This window comes from Aegilops tauschii, chromosome 7 (assembly GCF_002575655.3).
Source record: "Aegilops tauschii subsp. strangulata cultivar AL8/78 chromosome 7, Aet v6.0, whole genome shotgun sequence".
Lineage (NCBI taxonomy): Eukaryota > Viridiplantae > Streptophyta > Magnoliopsida > Poales > Poaceae > Aegilops > Aegilops tauschii.
The window spans coordinates 506790229-506797012 of NC_053041.3; the positions used below are offsets into that span (position 1 = coordinate 506790229).

At 49.2% G+C, this 6784-nt stretch overlaps 1 non-coding gene across 1 annotated transcript; it reads right to left on the minus strand.

Annotated features, from left to right (window-relative positions):
• Positions 1-6264: 6264 nt before the first annotated feature.
• On the minus strand, positions 6265-6424 carry LOC120970222 (U1 spliceosomal RNA). The gene has a single exon (XR_005764952.2). It is a non-coding gene; the product is annotated as a U1 spliceosomal RNA (small nuclear RNA).
• Between the last annotated feature and the right edge of the window lie 360 nt (positions 6425-6784).

Consider the following 6784-nt stretch of genomic DNA (forward strand, 5'->3'; position numbering starts at 1 on the left):
CAATGGGAGGCATTGCTGGCTTTGGAGCACCCCCCGACGCTATGGCCACCATGGGAGGCATGAGTTTTGCTTCTCTCATGGGAGGCATGGGTGCACCTCCGGCCGCCATGGGCGGAATGTCTTTCGATGTGCCTCCTCGCACACATTCCCATGAAGATGTCGTTGAAGATCTTGCCACCGTCGGAGCTTCACGTGATGCGGTGCGCGATGAGGAGAGGGAGGAAGATTCATCTTCGGAGGCGGAAGAATCGTCTTCCGAAGATGAGGACGAGGACGAAGACGAGGACGAGGAATGATGTGTCTTTCATTTGTGTATTGAACTTCATTTACATTTTGAACTTGGTTGGATGAACTTGTGGGCATGATTTTGAACTTGTGGGCATGAACTTTTCTTCATCAACTTGTTTGTGTGAAATTTTATATGTCATGTTCATTGCATTTTGAATGTTTCAACTTCATTTTGTGTTCAAAATGCCATATATGCAATGCCCCGGTGAGTCACACGCGCTGCATTTTTTGCACGCTGCTAGAGCGGCGCGCGTGCTGCATTTTAGCGCGGCTGCTGGAGCCAGCACTGCGCGTCGCGCCAAACCAGACGATGAACGCGCGGCAAAGCAGTTTTTTGCGCGCGGCGCATTCGGCGCTTGTTGGAGATGCTCTTAACAGGTTTTTCTCGTCCGCACGTCAGCTGCAACGGGACGGACCGGAGTGGTGAGCCATGCCGCCACGCAGCAAGGCGGCAGCTACTGAGGTTGTGCGCGCCGCGACAGGCCAGGTGGGCCCTGCCGCCATGGCCCGAGGCGGCATCTGTTGCGTGGCAGCGGCGCCCTGTGCGTGGTGGCCATGCCGCTTTGCTTAATCGGCACCGCTAGCGCAGGGCAGAGATACAGTCGGGGCTGGGCTATTGTTTAGTGTAGCCTCAGTACGTACGGCGGACTGACTCGAGTCGTACGAACAGCCGGCCAGAAGAAAACGGCTCTATCCATTAACCCAAGTATTGTACTAGTTTCTCTAAGTTGATATGCATTTGAATGGGTCCGAGCTGCGGCTACCGCAGGGACAAGCTACAGTACGCACCGGGTGCCGCCTCTGGCAGTGGCGGCATGGCCCACCTGGCCTGTCGCGGCGCGCGCACAGCAGCAGTTGCTGTAGCCTCGCTGCGTGGCAGTCCGTTCCGTTGCAGCTGACGCGAGAAAACCTGTTAAGCCCGGGCTGCCGCCTACGCCCGTGGCGGCAGGGGCTGCCGCCGGCATATGTGGCGGCAGGTGCCACGTGTCGGCTGCCGCACCTGCCGCCACGCTGTAGCTGGTCTTTTTTGTCAATCTGTTTTAGAGATGGTCTTTTTTGGCAATTCAACTTGGCAGCCGGTCTTTTAGACAAAAAATCCACCCTTTACTTGAGTTTGTGTGCCAATCTCTGACCCTTCAGGAATTAAAAAAAAATCCTGCCAAACATCAGCATATATAAAAGTCAAAAACACATAGGGCGTGGCAATATGTCAGTTGGCTGAAAATAATAATTGGATATGTTGATTTATTGAGCCGTCCGATGCGAAATCAACGGCTGGAAACCCCTCTTCAACCTCTCGCCTACCTCATCTTCTTCCTGCGATCCGCCGCGCCGCCGCCGGCCTAACCGCCTGGCCTTGCCCTCCCCTGAACCGCCTCCTGTCCAATTTTTTCTTCGGCGAAGCCCCACCACCGCTGTCCACCACGGCCCCCACCGTGAACCCTAAGATAGATAATGGGGTGATGAAGGCGAGCTCCTTCCTTCACTTCGGCGAGGCCCTTCCTTCTCCTTCCTTCATTCAAAATCGACTGACCCGAATTCGAAATATAGTTGACTGGCATGTAGCTAAAGTGAGAAACATATTCGCTAGATCAACAATCGAGGTAAGGCGACAACACGTGACTACTCGTGCCGCGGTGCCGGATACAAAACCATTAACCTGCACATCCAGACAGCAAAATACTCCCTTCGTTTCTATGTGTTTTACGTCCCGTTGCATGAATTGCTTGGTTTGAGATTTCGGATATGAGGGGTACGAGTGTGAAAGTCAAAATATAAGGCGTGCCCGATCAATGCCCGCGGATGCGCTCGGCCGCGTCCGTGGGGTTTGAGGGGCCGGATTTGCCCATCGCGGGTGTAGGTGCTCTAAAATTCCCATATGTTTGTCTCCAACTTTGCCTCCCAAGAGCAGCTGTACTCTACGCGTGATACATCAGTGCTCAAAAGGGCAAGGAAACGGAGTTGACCTCTGTTTGTAGTTGACCGTAGTTTTTCGTCTCCCAATAATGCTCTAGTCTACTGGATTTAGAAACTTTCGCAGGCCATAATCTGATTACACCATTCCAGTTATATTGGCTATATATTTCAGTCGTCGGCGATGCTTTTGGGCACTCTCGCCCTTCAAAGAACATGGAGATTCCTCCCCCCACGGTTGACACCCTCAGCCTGGGAAAAGAAAAGAAAATAAAGTGATAAAAAAGGTGATGTCAGGTTGTTTAATTTACCTGATATTTTATGATAAGCTATGTCGACCCAGACTTCCTAGTCAAGCGTGATAGTAGTAGAACAAGAGATAGTACTAATAAACAACAAACGCCTGATGGCTGTTGAGGTGAGCTGGGCTCTCATCAACCGAAAGATCAATAGGAAATGACAAGAGCTAGCTTGCCGATTCTCTTTACTTGTGAGCAACATGTGACTCATCACCATCATCATGCATGGTTCATGAATTCCCGCCCCTTCAAGGATCAAACAAGCGTCTACCTCTCCTATCAGCGGCCAATGATCGATGACGACTAGTAGAAGAAAACAAGGTGCGTACTACGTTCGCTGTCTTCCTGGGATCAACCGACGGCGCTCTGCGTTGGATTTATCTAGAAACCCGCATCAGATCGAAACGGCAAGGTTTTCTGGCTGAACTGGTCGCTTTCTGCTTCTCCGCTTGGCGACGGCCACCGAAGCGCGGGCTAGATACTACTAGATCCCTCCGATGTGGATTAAAAGAAAGCGGGCGGTTGCAGAGGGATCACATGAATGAATGATTGGACTGATTAGCGGTGATCGGATCACCGATCACGGGGCGTGCCGCGCGCGTTCTTCGCCGCATCGATTGCATGAATGATTGTACTCCGTGATCGGCGGTGATCAGAGCAGTGATCACCCGATCGGTTCGCCGATACTGTTGGTGATCGATCGGCATGAAAGTGTTGCGCGCGCACCATGATTAATTGTGGCACCTAGGGTTGCGGAGATCCTCGCCAGGTGGCTGTAATCTCGTTAGCAGCTGCTGATGGATGATGATTACGGTTAATTTGCACTACAGGAATCCCAAGAATATAATTTTATGAGAATGATCACGAGCAGAAAAAAAGTGAGTGTGATCACAAACAAAATTTTGATTTTGTGAACGTCTGCATCTATGCTGTGCTTATAAAATAACCTTTCAAAATAATTTTGTAATTGAGATAAATTGTGATGTGATATACTACACTACGAAAATTTGACCAAAACCGAGGAGAAAAAATGAAGAGAAATTCTTGTTTTATCTATACTGCATTTCTTATTTCTTTTACTTCTTACCAGCACATGTCCTATTTCTTGTTCTCATCTGCTTCCGAATTTGTACTGAATTTTTTTCATAGAATTACAATCATGAAAATGGAACGACATACACATTAATGCACTCCCAAATTTAAATCCTCTAGAAATCCTCTAAAATTCATTCCAACTAAAAGAAGCCTCGAGGACACGAGTTGCGTTACTAAACAAAAGATGCAACCGTTACATGAGATTGTTGGGATTCAAAATGTAGGATTGCATTATCTCGTAGGATCTGTTCCTCTCTTTTTTCACTAATTGGAAAAATATTCCCACCATCCCAAACTAGGCCTAAGAGAAACTTTAGAAGATTCGTCGTATGGCCTTGGTCGGCATAATAACCGTCATTATGATTATTTTGAATGAAAAAGCCACCCCAGCAAGCAGGCATCTGGCCCTCAACCTGCATAAATTATGAAGCATGCTCCATATACGCCCCGCGATACTCCATATTTAGAGGTAGCTGGGACGTGTCATTCGTCAATTGCTCGTGCGCGAGGGAAGATTCAACATGGCCTCTTCCTCCCGCACAAACCTATCAATGAAGCTGCCATTCGTATGGGCACCGCTTCCAACCCTGTCGATGCTCCACTCGCTTATTAATCGGGAATAGCATCAATTAATGGTTACCACCGCCGCATTTCGCATCTGTTTCCCGCCGGAGCACGCTCATTCGACGATATATAAGCCTCATCACCCATTTGCTGGCGTCACCACACTCACCCTGTCATCCTCCGCCCTCTATCCCTCCATCCCCGTCGCTAGTGGCGGAGCTTGAGCCGAAATTATGGGAGGGCCGTGGGCTGGAGGGGGGCAAACATAACTATTTTAGCTGATTTTTAGTGAAAAACGGGCCTAATACAAAGAAATATATAGATGTTTTCTTGTGAGCTGGGGGGGCCATGGCCCAGGTTGGCCCTCAAGAAGCTCCGCCACTGCCCGCCGGCACAATCACCACCATCGACCATGTCGGTGCAGCCACACCCTCTCCATGGACTTTCGGTTGTTCAACTCCTAGCTGTTTCATCGAATCCATTTTGTAGATCCAAGTAAAAATCCTAGTGTAAACGGATGTTGAAATCTGGTAGTGCTAAAAAACTTCCATGTTTATTGTTTTTTTTTTTTTGAGCTGGTGCTTGAATGACAAGTGGAGTGCACATGTAACAAAACATATGGATGTCACGTTATGGCGAATCTGTATTTGCGCACAGTCTTCACGGCCTCCATATATCCATATCCCGTACGACGTTCGTCGATACGACGAATCGGCTAGAGCTGCCCTTAGATGCAGGCCATGGCACGCATTCAACATTATCGTTTCACCGGTCGACAATCATGTCGACACACAATCGTAGTACCAAACCTCAAACCAATCGATCCATCCGCTCAACAGATTACATTATGAACTTAAACCTCGTGAAAACGAAAGGACCCCAATAATCCGTCCCAGTTATCATTTATCAACCGGACTCCTGATCACTTATCGCCACGTCCCTCGCCACATTGCCCAGAGACGCGCGCCTTTCAAGCCCACCCAAGAACCAATGAACGACGAGTTCAAGAATCCGACGCGCCGCGCATCGCCCATAACATGCAGAAGAACGGAAGATCTTCGCTCCCGTGCCCCTGCACGTTTCTGAGACGGAGGCTCCTCCTGTGCACGTTGGAGACGGCCAAAGGGCAAGAGGAGACGTCGAGAAGAGGCAGGCCGGCGGCGTCCCGTTCCGCGCGCGGTAGGACCGATGAACAGGAAGGCCGGCCATGTCGCCATTGCCACGACGTACGTACGACGCGTCGGCTCCCGAGAGCGACGTGGGAGAGAGAAGCTAGCGCTGCCGTGCGTGTGCGACGTACGCAGGCTCGCCGGGATTCCGCCCTGCCTGCCCGGGATGCTGATGCCGTCGATCCAAGCGAGTTGAGCGAGATCCGAGATGGGTACGAGGCTAGGACTGGTCCATGGATTGGTGTCTGCCGCAATAATTCCCGGAGAAAGCGAATGTTTGTTGCGTGCTAGGCTGCTGGCGAGATGAGATGCCCGGCGACGCAGGACGGATTCCGAAAGCGGCACCGGGGAATCTCATCCTGTGGGGGATGCACGTCACGATTAAGTGTCGTTTGCGAGCAGTGACAAGTTAATGAAAAGATTGTCGAGAAAAATGAAAGAGAAGCACTAGCTGACCAGGTAATAAAAACAAGTGTTGCATCCATATGCTCTCCGTCTGATAACACGACGACATTTAGCCTTGCCAGCTCCCACCCTTTACTTTTTGACTTTGTGTGCCAATCTCCAACCCTTCAGGAATCAAAGAAGCGTCCTGTCAAATATCAGCACATAAGTGAAGGAAACATAGACCAATTATCGCGGTAAGCGACAACACGTCACTACTCATGCCGAATACAAAACCATCAACCTGCAGATCCAGACAACAACAAAGTATCCTGCCCTGGTCGCTTTCTGATTCTTCATGAAGGCGACGAAAACTGAAAGTTGCACATTTCCATCCTAGTACTGACTTAACCAATGATTTTGCGCCACCGCGAATCATATCACAAAATAAAAGAAATCAACAAGAGAATAAAAGAAATGACAAAGGAAATTATCATGATGAAATCAAAGGTTCACAAGTGAATGGCTAAAAAATGTTATTATTGTTTTGGCAGGGGCCGCGCGAACGCTTACCCCCTCTACCACAAATTATGACGTTCATTCTCCCACTAGGTAAGATGGTAGACCAACGCACTCACCAAGTGCAATGTGAGTCATTGACCTAGGCCACGAGTCTTGTTGATCGCTCGTCGACCCCGTCCAGGTAAGTACCTTGCAACGAGGCATCTAGCCATCATAATATAGCCTGCTCTCCTAGTATAATCTTATTGTGTTGTCGATGTGGTACTAAACTAAACAAGAGCGCTGTGTTTTTTTTAAGGCAAACAAGAGCGCTCTGTAGTTGTTGGCTGCTCAGATGTGGGCCTATTTCGCGTGGACTTGCGTTACTGAATGGGCCCTGGATCGCTAGGACCAGTACCCAGAATAGAAAGAGGTATCCCTAAAAAAAGAATAGAAAGAGCTCGCTTACTTTTTCAAACGAAAAACAGAAAAGCCCGTAAAGATTGCTCACTGTTTGCTCTTGCCAAGAAACTGTATAAAAGAGAAAAGGATGTGACATGGATCGATTTT